The sequence below is a fragment of the Heptranchias perlo genome, unplaced genomic scaffold (assembly GCF_035084215.1).
Source record: "Heptranchias perlo isolate sHepPer1 unplaced genomic scaffold, sHepPer1.hap1 HAP1_SCAFFOLD_89, whole genome shotgun sequence".
Taxonomy (NCBI): Eukaryota; Metazoa; Chordata; class Chondrichthyes; order Hexanchiformes; family Hexanchidae; genus Heptranchias; species Heptranchias perlo.
The window spans coordinates 1,298,592-1,314,138 of NW_027139929.1; positions in this window are offsets into that span (position 1 = coordinate 1,298,592).

Consider the following 15,547-nt stretch of genomic DNA (forward strand, 5'->3'; position numbering starts at 1 on the left):
AAGATCCAGCTGACTGAAATAAGTTCATGAGATGAAAACCAACAAAAATTGACAAGAACCACGAAAAGTTCTTGTATTTTAAGATAAAATCTTACTCTATTAAGGAAAAAACTTCCAGCTCGCTGAAATATGTTCATTTGCTGAAAACCATCAAAACCACGAAAAGTTCTTGTATTTGAAGATAAAATCTTTTTGCTTTGACGAAGAAAGATCTAGCTGACTGAAATAAGTTCATTAGATGAAAACCAACAAAAATTGACAAGAACCACGAAAAGTTCTTGTATTTTAAGATAAAATCTTACTCTATTCAGGAAAAAACTTCCAGCTCGCTGAAATATGTTCATTTGCTGAAAACCATCAAAACCACGAAAAGTTCTTGTATTTGAAGATAAAATCTTTTTGCTTTGAAGAAGAAAGATCTAGCTGACTGAAATAAGTTCATTAGATGAAAACCAACAAAAATTGACAAGAACCACGAAAAGTTCTTGTATTTTAAGATAAAATCTTACTCTATTCAGGAAAAAACTTCCAGCTCGCTGAAATATGTTCATTTGCTGAAAACCATCAAAACCACGAAAAGTTCTTGTATTTGAAGATAAAATCTTTTTGCTTTGAAGAAGAAAGATCTAGCTGACTGAAATAAGTTCATTAGATGAAAACCAACAAAAATTGACAAAACCACGAAAAGTTCTTGTATTTTAAGATAAAATCTTACGCTATTGAAGAAAAAACTCCCAGCTCGCTGAAATATGTTAATTTGCTGAAAACCAACAAAACCACGAAAAGTTCTTGTATTTGAAGATAAAATCTTTTTTCTTTGAAGAAGAAAGATCCAGCTGACTGAAATAAGTTCATTAGATGAAAACCAACAAAAATTGACAAGAACCACGAAATGTTCTTGTATTTTAAGATAAAATCTTACGCTATTAAGGAAAAAACTTCCAGCTCGCTGAAATATGTTCATTTGCTGAAAACCATCAAAACCACGAAAAGTTCTTGTATTTGAAGATAAAATCTTTTTGCTTTGAAGAAGAAAGATCTAGCTGACTGAAATAAGTTCATTGGATGAAAACCAACAAAAATTGACAAGAACCACGAAAAGTTCTTGTATTTTAAGATAAAATCTTACTCTATGAAGGAAAAAACTTCCAGCTCGCTGAAATATGTACATTTGCTGAAAACCATTAAAACTACGAAAAGTTCTTGTATTTGAAGATAAAATCTTTTTGCTTTGAAGAAGAAAGATCCAGCTGACTGAAATAAGTTCATTAGATGAAAACCAACAAAAATTGACAAGAACCACGAAAAGTCCTTGTATTTTAAGATAAAATATTACTCTATTAAGGAAAAAATTTCCAGTTCGCTGAATTATGTTCATTTGCTGAAAACCATCAAAACCACGAAAAGTTCTTGTATTTGAAGATAAAATCTTTTTGCTTTGAAGAAGAAAGATCTAGCTGACTGAAATAAGTTCATTGGATGAAAACCAACAAAAATTGACAAGAACCACGAAAAGTTCTTGTCTTTTAAGATAAAATCTTACTCTATTGAGGAAAAAACTTCCAGCTCGCTGAAATATGTTCATTTGCTGAAAACCATCAAAACCACGAAAAGTTCTTGTGTTTGAAGATAAAATCTTTTTTGCTTTGAAGAAGAAAGATCTAGCTGACTGAAATAAGTTCATTAGATGAAAACCAACAAAAATTGACAAGAACCACGAAAAGTTCTTGTATTTTAAGATAAAATCTTACTCTATTAAGGAAAAAACTTCCAGCTCGCTGAAATCTGTTCATTTGCTGAAAACCATCAAAACCACGAAAAGTTCTTGTATTTGAAGATAACATCTTTTTGCTTTGAAGAAGAAAGATCCAGCTGACTGAAATAAGTTCATTAGATGAAAACCAACAAAATTTGACAAGAACCACGAAAACTTCTTGTATTTTAAGATAATATCTTACGCTATTAAAGAAAAAACTTCTGGCTCGCTGAAATATGTTCATTTGCTGAAAACCAACAAAACCACGAAAAGTTCTTGTATTTGAAGATAAAATCTTTTTGCTTTGAAGAAGAAAGATCCAGCTGACTGAAATAAGTTCATTGGATGAAAACCAACAAAAATTGACAAGAACCAAAAAAAGTTCTTGTATTTTAAGATAAAATCTTACTCTATTAAGGAAAAAACTTCCAGCTCGCTGAAATATGTTCATTTGCTGAAAACCATCAAAACCACGAAAAGTTCTTGTATTTGAAGATAAAATCTTTTTGCTTTGAAGAAGAAAGATCTAGCTGACTGAAATAAGTTCATCAGATGAAAACCAACAAAAATTGACAAGAACCACGAAAAGTTCTTGTATTTTAAGATAAAATCTTACTCTATTAAGGAAAAAACTTCCAGCTCGCTGAAATCTGTTCATTTGCTGAAAACCAACAAAACCACGAAAAGTTCTTGTATTTGAAGATAAAATCTTTTTGCTTTGACGAAGAAAGATCCAGCTGACTGAAATAAGTTCATGAGATGAAAACCAACAAAAATTGACAAGAACCACGAAAAGTTCTTGTATTTTAAGATAAAATCTTACTCTATTAAGGAAAAAACTTCCAGCTCGCTGAAATATGTTCATTTGCTGAAAACCATCAAAACCACGAAAAGTTCTTGTATTTGAAGATAAAATCTTTTTGCTTTGACGAAGAAAGATCTAGCTGACTGAAATAAGTTCATTAGATGAAAACCAACAAAAATTGACAAGAACCACGAAAAGTTCTTGTATTTTAAGATAAAATCTTACTCTATTCAGGAAAAAACTTCCAGCTCGCTGAAATATGTTCATTTGCTGAAAACCATCAAAACCACGAAAAGTTCTTGTATTTGAAGATAAAATCTTTTTGCTTTGAAGAAGAAAGATCTAGCTGACTGAAATAAGTTCATTAGATGAAAACCAACAAAAATTGACAAGAACCACGAAAAGTTCTTGTATTTTAAGATAAAATCTTACGCTATTGAAGAAAAAACTCCCAGCTCGCTGAAATATGTTAATTTGCTGAAAACCAACAAAACCACGAAAAGTTCTTGTATTTGAAGATAAAATCTTTTTTCTTTGAAGAAGAAAGATCCAGCTGACTGAAATAAGTTCATTCGATGAAAACCAACAAAAATTGACAAGAACCACGAAAAGTTCTTGTATTTTAAGATAAAATCTTAGGCTATTAAAGAAAAAACATCCAGCTCGCTGAAATCTGTTCATTTGCTGAAAACCATCAAAACCACGAAAAGTTCTTGTATTTGAAGATAAAATCTTTTTGCTTTGAAGAAGAAAGATCTGGCTGACTGAAATAAGTTCATTAGATGAAAACCAACAAAAATTGACAAGAACCACGAAAAGTTCTTGTATTTTAAGATAAAATCTGACTCTATGAAGGAAAAAACTTCCAGCTCGCTGAAATATGTTCATTTGCTGAAAACCATCAAAACCACGAAAAGTTCTTGTATTTGAAGATAAAATCTTTTTGCTTTGACGAAGAAAGATCTAGCTGACTGAAATAAGTTCATTAGATGAAAACCAACAAAAAATTGACAAGAACCACGAAAAGTTCTTGTATTTTAAGATAAAATCTTAGGCTATTGAAGAAAAAACTTCCAGCTCGCTGAAATCTGTTCATTTGCTGAAAACCATCAAAACCACGAAAAGTTCTTGTATTTGAAGATAAAATCTTTTTGCTTTGAAGAAGAAAGATCTAGCTGACTGAAATAAGTTCATGAGATGAAAACCAACAAAAATTGACAAGAACCACGAAAAGTTCTTGTATTTTAAGATAAAATCTTACTCTATGAAGGAAAAAACTTCCAGCTCGCTGAAATATGTTCATTTGCTGAAAACGATCAAAACCACGAAAAGTTCTTGTATTTGAAGATAAAATCTTTTTGCTTTGAAGAAGAAAGATCTAGCTGACTGAAATAAGTTCATTGGATGAAAACCAACAAAAGTTGACAAGAACCACGAAAAGTTCTTGTATTTTAAGATAAAATCTTACGCTATTAAAGAAAAAACTCCCAGCTCGCTGAAATATGTTCATTTGCTGAAAACCAACAAAACCACGAAAAGTTCTTGTATTTGAAGATAAAATCTTTTTTCTTTGAAGAAGAAAGATCCAGCTGACTGAAATAAGTTCATTGGATGAAAACCAACAAAAATGGACAAGAACAAGAAAAGTTCTTGTATTTTAAGATAAAATCTTACTCAATTAAGGAAAAAACTTCCAGCTCACTGAAATATGTTCATTTGCTGAAAACCATAAAAACCACGAAAAGTTCTTGTATTTGAAGATAAAATCTTTTTGCTTTGAAGAAGAAAGATCTAGCTGACTGAAATAAGTTCATTAGATGAAAACCAACAAAAATTGACAAGAACCACGAAAAGTTCTTGTATTTTAAGATAAAATCTTAGGCTATTAAAGAAAAAACTTCCAGCTCGCTGAAATCTGTTCATTTGCTGAAAACCATCAAAACCACGAAAAGTTCTTGTATTTGAAGATAAAATCTTTTTGCTTTGAAGAAGAAAGATCTAGCTGACTGAAATAAGTTCATTAGATGAAAACCAACAAAAATTGACAAGAACCACGAAAAGCTCTTGTATTTTAAGATAAAATCTTACGCTGTTAAAGAAAAAACTCCCAGCTCGCTGAAATATGTTCATTTGCTGAAAACCAACAAAACCACGAAAAGTTCTTGTATTTGAAGATAAAATCTTTTTTCTTTGAAGAAGAAAGATCCAGCTGACTGAAATAAGTTCATTAGATGAAAACCAACAAAAATTGACAAGAACCACGAAAAGTTCTTGTATTTTAAGATAAAATCTTACTCTATTAAGGAAAAAACTTCCAGCTCGCTGAAATATGTTCATTTGCTGAAAACCATCAAAACCACGAAAAGTTCTTGTATTTGAAGATAAAATCTTTTTGCTTTGAAGAAGAAAGATCTAGCTGACTGAAATAAGTTCATCAGATGAAAACCAACAAAAATTGACAAGAACCACGAAAAGTTCTTGTATTTTAAGATAAAATCTTACTCTATTAAGGAAAAAACTTCCAGCTCGCTGAAATCTGTTCATTTGCTGAAAACCAACAAAACCACGAAAAGTTCTTGTATTTGAAGATAAAATCTTTTTGCTTTGACGAAGAAAGATCCAGCTGACTGAAATAAGTTCATGAGATGAAAACCAACAAAAATTGACAAGAACCACGAAAAGTTCTTGTATTTTAAGATAAAATCTTACTCTATTAAGGAAAAAACTTCCAGCTCGCTGAAATATGTTCATTTGCTGAAAACCATCAAAACCACGAAAAGTTCTTGTATTTGAAGATAAAATCTTTTTGCTTTGACGAAGAAAGATCTAGCTGACTGAAATAAGTTCATTAGATGAAAACCAACAAAAATTGACAAGAACCACGAAAAGTTCTTGTATTTTAAGATAAAATCTTACTCTATTAAGGAAAAAACTTCCAGCTCGCTGAAATCTGTTCATTTGCTGAAAACCAACAAAACCACGAAAAGTTCTTGTATTTGAAGATAAAATCTTTTTGCTTTGACGAAGAAAGATCCAGCTGACTGAAATAAGTTCATGAGATGAAAACCAACAAAAATTGACAAGAACCACGAAAAGTTCTTGTATTTTAAGATAAAATCTTACTCTATTAAGGAAAAAACTTCCAGCTCGCTGAAATATGTTCATTTGCTGAAAACCATCAAAACCACGAAAAGTTCTTGTATTTGAAGATAAAATCTTTTTGCTTTGACGAAGAAAGATCTAGCTGACTGAAATAAGTTCATTAGATGAAAACCAACAAAAATTGACAAGAACCACGAAAAGTTCTTGTATTTTAAGATAAAATCTTACTCTATTCAGGAAAAAACTTCCAGCTCGCTGAAATATGTTCATTTGCTGAAAACCATCAAAACCACGAAAAGTTCTTGTATTTGAAGATAAAATCTTTTTGCTTTGAAGAAGAAAGATCTAGCTGACTGAAATAAGTTCATTAGATGAAAACCAACAAAAATTGACAAGAACCACGAAAAGTTCTTGTATTTTAAGATAAAATCTTACGCTATTGAAGAAAAAACTCCCAGCTCGCTGAAATATGTTAATTTGCTGAAAACCAACAAAACCACGAAAAGTTCTTGTATTTGAAGATAAAATCTTTTTTCTTTGAAGAAGAAAGATCCAGCTGACTGAAATAAGTTCATTCGATGAAAACCAACAAAAATTGACAAGAACCACGAAAAGTTCTTGTATTTTAAGATAAAATCTTAGGCTATTAAAGAAAAAACATCCAGCTCGCTGAAATCTGTTCATTTGCTGAAAACCATCAAAACCACGAAAAGTTCTTGTATTTGAAGATAAAATCTTTTTGCTTTGAAGAAGAAAGATCTGGCTGACTGAAATAAGTTCATTAGATGAAAACCAACAAAAATTGACAAGAACCACGAAAAGTTCTTGTATTTTAAGATAAAATCTGACTCTATGAAGGAAAAAACTTCCAGCTCGCTGAAATATGTTCATTTGCTGAAAACCATCAAAACCACGAAAAGTTCTTGTATTTGAAGATAAAATCTTTTTGCTTTGACGAAGAAAGATCTAGCTGACTGAAATAAGTTCATTAGATGAAAACCAACAAAAAATTGACAAGAACCACGAAAAGTTCTTGTATTTTAAGATAAAATCTTAGGCTATTGAAGAAAAAACTTCCAGCTCGCTGAAATCTGTTCATTTGCTGAAAACCATCAAAACCACGAAAAGTTCTTGTATTTGAAGATAAAATCTTTTTGCTTTGAAGAAGAAAGATCTAGCTGACTGAAATAAGTTCATGAGATGAAAACCAACAAAAATTGGCAAGAACCACGAAAAGTTCTTGTATTTTAAGATAAAATCTTACTCTATGAAGGAAAAAACTTCCAGCTCGCTGAAATATGTTCATTTGCTGAAAACGATCAAAACCACGAAAAGTTCTTGTATTTGAAGATAAAATCTTTTTGCTTTGAAGAAGAAAGATCTAGCTGACTGAAATAAGTTCATTGGATGAAAACCAACAAAAGTTGACAAGAACCACGAAAAGTTCTTGTATTTTAAGATAAAATCTTACGCTATTAAAGAAAAAACTCCCAGCTCGCTGAAATATGTTCATTTGCTGAAAACCAACAAAACCACGAAAAGTTCTTGTATTTGAAGATAAAATCTTTTTTCTTTGAAGAAGAAAGATCCAGCTGACTGAAATAAGTTCATTGGATGAAAACCAACAAAAATGGACAAGAACAAGAAAAGTTCTTGTATTTTAAGATAAAATCTTACTCAATTAAGGAAAAAACTTCCAGCTCACTGAAATATGTTCATTTGCTGAAAACCATAAAAACCACGAAAAGTTCTTGTATTTGAAGATAAAATCTTTTTGCTTTGAAGAAGAAAGATCTAGCTGACTGAAATAAGTTCATTAGATGAAAACCAACAAAAATTGACAAGAACCACGAAAAGTTCTTGTATTTTAAGATAAAATCTTAGGCTATTAAGGAAAAAACTTCCAGCTCGCTGAAATCTGTTCATTTGCTGAAAACCATCAAAACCACGAAAAGTTCTTGAATTTGAAGATAAAATCTTTTTGCTTTGAAGAAGAAAGATCTAGCTGACTGAAATAAGTTCATTAGATGAAAACCAACAAAAATTGACAAGAACCACGAAAAGTTCTTGTATTTTAAGATAAAATCTTACGCTGTTAAAGAAAAAACTCCCAGCTCGCTGAAATATGTTCATTTGCTGAAAACCAACAAAACCACGAAAAGTTCTTGTATTTGAAGATAAAATCTTTTTTCTTTGAAGAAGAAAGATCCAGCTGACTGAAATAAGTTCATTAGATGAAAACCAACAAAAATTGACAAGAACCACGAAAAGTTCTTGTATTTTAAGATAAAATCTTACTCTATTAAGGAAAAAACTTCCAGCTCGCTGAAATATGTTCATTTGCTGAAAACCATCAAAACCACGAAAAGTTCTTGTATTTGAAGATAAAATCTTTTTGCTTTGAAGAAGAAAGATCTAGCTGACTGAAATAAGTTCATCAGATGAAAACCAACAAAAATTGACAAGAACCACGAAAAGTTCTTGTATTTTAAGATAAAATCTTACTCTATTAAGGAAAAAACTTCCAGCTCGCTGAAATCTGTTCATTTGCTGAAAACCAACAAAACCACGAAAAGTTCTTGTATTTGAAGATAAAATCTTTTTGCTTTGACGAAGAAAGATCCAGCTGACTGAAATAAGTTCATGAGATGAAAACCAACAAAAATTGACAAGAACCACGAAAAGTTCTTGTATTTTAAGATAAAATCTTACTCTATTAAGGAAAAAACTTCCAGCTCGCTGAAATATGTTCATTTGCTGAAAACCATCAAAACCACGAAAAGTTCTTGTATTTGAAGATAAAATCTTTTTGCTTTGACGAAGAAAGATCTAGCTGACTGAAATAAGTTCATTAGATGAAAACCAACAAAAATTGACAAGAACCACGAAAAGTTCTTGTATTTTAAGATAAAATCTTACTCTATTCAGGAAAAAACTTCCAGCTCGCTGAAATATGTTCATTTGCTGAAAACCATCAAAACCACGAAAAGTTCTTGTATTTGAAGATAAAATCTTTTTGCTTTGAAGAAGAAAGATCTAGCTGACTGAAATAAGTTCATTAGATGAAAACCAACAAAAATTGACAAGAACCACGAAAAGTTCTTGTATTTTAAGATAAAATCTTACGCTATTGAAGAAAAAACTCCCAGCTCGCTGAAATATGTTAATTTGCTGAAAACCAACAAAACCACGAAAAGTTCTTGTATTTGAAGATAAAATCTTTTTTCTTTGAAGAAGAAAGATCCAGCTGACTGAAATAAGTTCATTCGATGAAAACCAACAAAAATTGACAAGAACCACGAAAAGTTCTTGTATTTTAAGATAAAATCTTAGGCTATTAAAGAAAAAACATCCAGCTCGCTGAAATCTGTTCATTTGCTGAAAACCATCAAAACCACGAAAAGTTCTTGTATTTGAAGATAAAATCTTTTTGCTTTGAAGAAGAAAGATCTGGCTGACTGAAATAAGTTCATTAGATGAAAACCAACAAAAATTGACAAGAACCACGAAAAGTTCTTGTATTTTAAGATAAAATCTGACTCTATGAAGGAAAAAACTTCCAGCTCGCTGAAATATGTTCATTTGCTGAAAACCATCAAAACCACGAAAAGTTCTTGTATTTGAAGATAAAATCTTTTTGCTTTGACGAAGAAAGATCTAGCTGACTGAAATAAGTTCATTAGATGAAAACCAACAAAAAATTGACAAGAACCACGAAAAGTTCTTGTATTTTAAGATAAAATCTTAGGCTATTGAAGAAAAAACTTCCAGCTCGCTGAAATCTGTTCATTTGCTGAAAACCATCAAAACCACGAAAAGTTCTTGTATTTGAAGATAAAATCTTTTTGCTTTGAAGAAGAAAGATCTAGCTGACTGAAATAAGTTCATGAGATGAAAACCAACAAAAATTGACAAGAACCACGAAAAGTTCTTGTATTTTAAGATAAAATCTTACTCTATGAAGGAAAAAACTTCCAGCTCGCTGAAATATGTTCATTTGCTGAAAACGATCAAAACCACGAAAAGTTCTTGTATTTGAAGATAAAATCTTTTTGCTTTGAAGAAGAAAGATCTAGCTGACTGAAATAAGTTCATTGGATGAAAACCAACAAAAGTTGACAAGAACCACGAAAAGTTCTTGTATTTTAAGATAAAATCTTACGCTATTAAAGAAAAAACTCCCAGCTCGCTGAAATATGTTCATTTGCTGAAAACCAACAAAACCACGAAAAGTTCTTGTATTTGAAGATAAAATCTTTTTTCTTTGAAGAAGAAAGATCCAGCTGACTGAAATAAGTTCATTGGATGAAAACCAACAAAAATGGACAAGAACAAGAAAAGTTCTTGTATTTTAAGATAAAATCTTACTCAATTAAGGAAAAAACTTCCAGCTCACTGAAATATGTTCATTTGCTGAAAACCATAAAAACCACGAAAAGTTCTTGTATTTGAAGATAAAATCTTTTTGCTTTGAAGAAGAAAGATCTAGCTGACTGAAATAAGTTCATTAGATGAAAACCAACAAAAATTGACAAGAACCACGAAAAGTTCTTGTATTTTAAGATAAAATCTTAGGCTATTAAAGAAAAAACTTCCAGCTCGCTGAAATCTGTTCATTTGCTGAAAACCATCAAAACCACGAAAAGTTCTTGTATTTGAAGATAAAATCTTTTTGCTTTGAAGAAGAAAGATCTAGCTGACTGAAATAAGTTCATGAGATGAAAACCAACAAAAATTGACAAGAACCACGAAAAGTTCTTGTATTTTAAGATAAAATCTTACGCTGTTAAAGAAAAAACTCCCAGCTCGCTGAAATATGTTCATTTGCTGAAAACCAACAAAACCACGAAAAGTTCTTGTATTTGAAGATAAAATCTTTTTTCTTTGAAGAAGAAAGATCCAGCTGACTGAAATAAGTTCATTAGATGAAAACCAACAAAAATTGACAAGAACCACGAAAAGTTCTTGTATTTTAAGATAAAATCTTACTCTATTAAGGAAAAAACTTCCAGCTCGCTGAAATATGTTCATTTGCTGAAAACCATCAAAACCACGAAAAGTTCTTGTATTTGAAGATAAAATCTTTTTGCTTTGAAGAAGAAAGATCTAGCTGACTGAAATAAGTTCATCAGATGAAAACCAACAAAAATTGACAAGAACCACGAAAAGTTCTTGTATTTTAAGATAAAATCTTACTCTATTAAGGAAAAAACTTCCAGCTCGCTGAAATCTGTTCATTTGCTGAAAACCAACAAAACCACGAAAAGTTCTTGTATTTGAAGATAAAATCTTTTTGCTTTGACGAAGAAAGATCCAGCTGACTGAAATAAGTTCATGAGATGAAAACCAACAAAAATTGACAAGAACCACGAAAAGTTCTTGTATTTTAAGATAAAATCTTACTCTATTAAGGAAAAAACTTCCAGCTCGCTGAAATATGTTCATTTGCTGAAAACCATCAAAACCACGAAAAGTTCTTGTATTTGAAGATAAAATCTTTTTGCTTTGACGAAGAAAGATCTAGCTGACTGAAATAAGTTCATTAGATGAAAACCAACAAAAATTGACAAGAACCACGAAAAGTTCTTGTATTTTAAGATAAAATCTTACTCTATTCAGGAAAAAACTTCCAGCTCGCTGAAATATGTTCATTTGCTGAAAACCATCAAAACCACGAAAAGTTCTTGTATTTGAAGATAAAATCTTTTTGCTTTGAAGAAGAAAGATCTAGCTGACTGAAATAAGTTCATTAGATGAAAACCAACAAAAATTGACAAGAACCACGAAAAGTTCTTGTATTTTAAGATAAAATCTTACGCTATTGAAGAAAAAACTCCCAGCTCGCTGAAATATGTTAATTTGCTGAAAACCAACAAAACCACGAAAAGTTCTTGTATTTGAAGATAAAATCTTTTTTCTTTGAAGAAGAAAGATCCAGCTGACTGAAATAAGTTCATTCGATGAAAACCAACAAAAATTGACAAGAACCACGAAAAGTTCTTGTATTTTAAGATAAAATCTTAGGCTATTAAAGAAAAAACATCCAGCTCGCTGAAATCGGTTCATTTGCTGAAAACCATCAAAACCACGAAAAGTTCTTGTATTTGAAGATAAAATCTTTTTGCTTTGAAGAAGAAAGATCTGGCTGACTGAAATAAGTTCATTAGATGAAAACCAACAAAAATTGACAAGAACCACGAAAAGTTCTTGTATTTTAAGATAAAATCTGACTCTATGAAGGAAAAAACTTCCAGCTCGCTGAAATATGTTCATTTGCTGAAAACCATCAAAACCACGAAAAGTTCTTGTATTTGAAGATAAAATCTTTTTGCTTTGACGAAGAAAGATCTAGCTGACTGAAATAAGTTCATTAGATGAAAACCAACAAAAAATTGACAAGAACCACGAAAAGTTCTTGTATTTTAAGATAAAATCTTAGGCTATTGAAGAAAAAACTTCCAGCTCGCTGAAATCTGTTCATTTGCTGAAAACCATCAAAACCACGAAAAGTTCTTGTATTTGAAGATAAAATCTTTTTGCTTTGAAGAAGAAAGATCTAGCTGACTGAAATAAGTTCATGAGATGAAAACCAACAAAAATTGACAAGAACCACGAAAAGTTCTTGTATTTTAAGATAAAATCTTACTCTATGAAGGAAAAAACTTCCAGCTCGCTGAAATATGTTCATTTGCTGAAAACGATCAAAACCACGAAAAGTTCTTGTATTTGAAGATAAAATCTTTTTGCTTTGAAGAAGAAAGATCTAGCTGACTGAAATAAGTTCATTGGATGAAAACCAACAAAAGTTGACAAGAACCACGAAAAGTTCTTGTATTTTAAGATAAAATCTTACGCTATTAAAGAAAAAACTCCCAGCTCGCTGAAATATGTTCATTTGCTGAAAACCAACAAAACCACGAAAAGTTCTTGTATTTGAAGATAAAATCTTTTTTCTTTGAAGAAGAAAGATCCAGCTGACTGAAATAAGTTCATTGGATGAAAACCAACAAAAATGGACAAGAACAAGAAAAGTTCTTGTATTTTAAGATAAAATCTTACTCAATTAAGGCAAAAACTTCCAGCTCACTGAAATATGTTCATTTGCTGAAAACCATAAAAACCACGAAAAGTTCTTGTATTTGAAGATAAAATCTTTTTGCTTTGAAGAAGAAAGATCTAGCTGACTGAAATAAGTTCATTAGATGAAAACCAACAAAAATTGACAAGAACCACGAAAAGTTCTTGTATTTTAAGATAAAATCTTAGGCTATTAAAGAAAAAACTTCCAGCTCGCTGAAATCTGTTCATTTGCTGAAAACCATCAAAACCACGAAAAGTTCTTGTATTTGAAGATAAAATCTTTTTGCTTTGAAGAAGAAAGATCTAGCTGACTGAAATAAGTTCATTAGATGAAAACCAACAAAAATTGACAAGAACCACGAAAAGTTCTTGTATTTTAAGATAAAATCTTACGCTGTTAAAGAAAAAACTCCCAGCTCGCTGAAATATGTTCATTTGCTGAAAACCAACAAAACCACGAAAAGTTCTTGTATTTGAAGATAAAATATTTTTTCTTTGAAGAAGAAAGATCCAGCTGACTGAAATAAGTTCATTAGATGAAAACCAACAAAAATTGACAAGAACCACGAAAAGTTCTTGTATTTTAAGATAAAATCTTACTCTATTAAGGAAAAAACTTCCAGCTCGCTGAAATATGTTCATTTGCTGAAAACCATCAAAACCACGAAAAGTTCTTGTATTTGAAGATAAAATCTTTTTGCTTTGAAGAAGAAAGATCTAGCTGACTGAAATAAGTTCATTAGATGAAAACCAACAAAAATTGACAAGAACCACGAAAAGTTCTTGTATTTTAAGATAAAATCTTACTCTATTAAGGAAAAAACTTCCAGCTCGCTGAAATATGTTCATTTGCTGAAAACCATCAAAACCACGAAAAGTTCTTGTATTTGAAGATAAAATCTTTTTGCTTTGACGAAGAAAGATCTAGCTGACTGAAATAAGTTCATCAGATGAAAACCAACAAAAACTGACAAGAACCACGAAAGGTTCTTTTATTTTAAGATAAAATCTTAGGCTATTAAAGAAAAAACTTCCAGCTCGCTGAAATATGTTCATTTGCTGAAAACCATCAAAACCACGAAAAGTTCTTGTATTTGAAGATAAAATCTTTTTGCTTTGACGAAGAAAGATCTTGCTGACTGAAATAAGTTCATTAGATGAAAACCAACAAAAATTGACAAGAACCACGAAAAGTTCTTGTATTTTAAGATAAAATCTTACGCTATTGAAGAAAAAACTCCCAGCTCGCTGAAATATGTTAATTTGCTGAAAACCAACAAAACCACGAAAAGTTCTTGTATTTGAAGATAAAATCTTTTTTCTTTGAAGAAGAAAGATCCAGCTGACTGAAATAAGTTCATTCGATGAAAACCAACAAAAATTGACAAGAACCACGAAAAGTTCTTGTATTTTAAGATAAAATCTTAGGCTATTAAAGAAAAAACATCCAGCTCGCTGAAATCTGTTCATTTGCTGAAAACCATCAAAACCACGAAAAGTTCTTGTATTTGAAGATAAAATCTTTTTGCTTTGAAGAAGAAAGATCTGGCTGACTGAAATAAGTTCATTAGATGAAAACCAACAAAAATTGACAAGAACCACGAAAAGTTCTTGTATTTTAAGATAAAATCTTACTCTATGAAGGAAAAAACTTCCAGCTCGCTGAAATATGTTCATTTGCTGAAAACCATCAAAACCACGAAAAGTTCTTGTATTTGAAGATAAAATCTTTTTGCTTTGACGAAGAAAGATCTAGCTGACTGAAATAAGTTCATCAGATGAAAACCAACAAAAATTGACAAGAACCACGAAAAGTTCTTGTATTTTAAGATAAAATCTTAGGCTATTGAAGAAAAAACTTCCAGCTCGCTGAAATCTGTTCATTTGCTGAAAACCATCAAAACCACGAAAAGTTCTTGTATTTGAAGATAAAATCTTTTTGCTTTGAAGAAGAAAGATCTAGCTGACTGAAATAAGTTCATGAGATGAAAATCAACAAAAATTGACAAGAACCACGAAAAGTTCTTGTATTTTAAGATAAAATCTTACTCTATGAAGGAAAAAACTTCCAGCTCGCTGAAATATGTTCATTTGCTGAAAACGATCAAAACCACGAAAAGTTCTTGTATTTGAAGATAAAATCTTTTTGCTTTGAAGAAGAAAGATCTAGCTGACTGAAATAAGTTCATTGGATGAAAACCAACAAAAGTTGACAAGAACCACGAAAAGTTCTTGTATTTTAAGATAAAATCTTACGCTATTAAAGAAAAAACTCCCAGCTCGCTGAAATATGTTCATTTGCTGAAAACCAACAAAACCACGAAAAGTTCTTGTATTTGAAGAGAAAATCTTTTTTCTTTGAAGAAGAAAGATCCAGCTGACTGAAATAAGTTCATTGGATGAAAACCAACAAAAATGGACAAGAACAAGAAAAGTTCTTGTATTTTAAGACAAAATCTTACTCAATTAAGGAAAAAACTTCCAGCTCACTGAAATATGTTCATTTGCTGAAAACCATAAAAACCACGAAAAGTTCTTGTATTTGAAGATAAAATCTTTTTGCTTTGAAGAAGAAAGATCTCGCTGACTGAAATAAGTTCATTCGATGAAAACCAACAAAAATTGACAAGAACCACGAAAAGTTCTTGTATTTTAAGATAAAATCTTAGGCTATTAAAGAAAAAACTTCCAGCTCGCTGAAATCTGTTCATTTGCTGAAAACCATCAAAACCACGAAAAGTTCTTGTATTTGAAGATAAAATCTTTTTGCTTTGAAGAAGAAAGATCTAGCTGACTGAAATAAG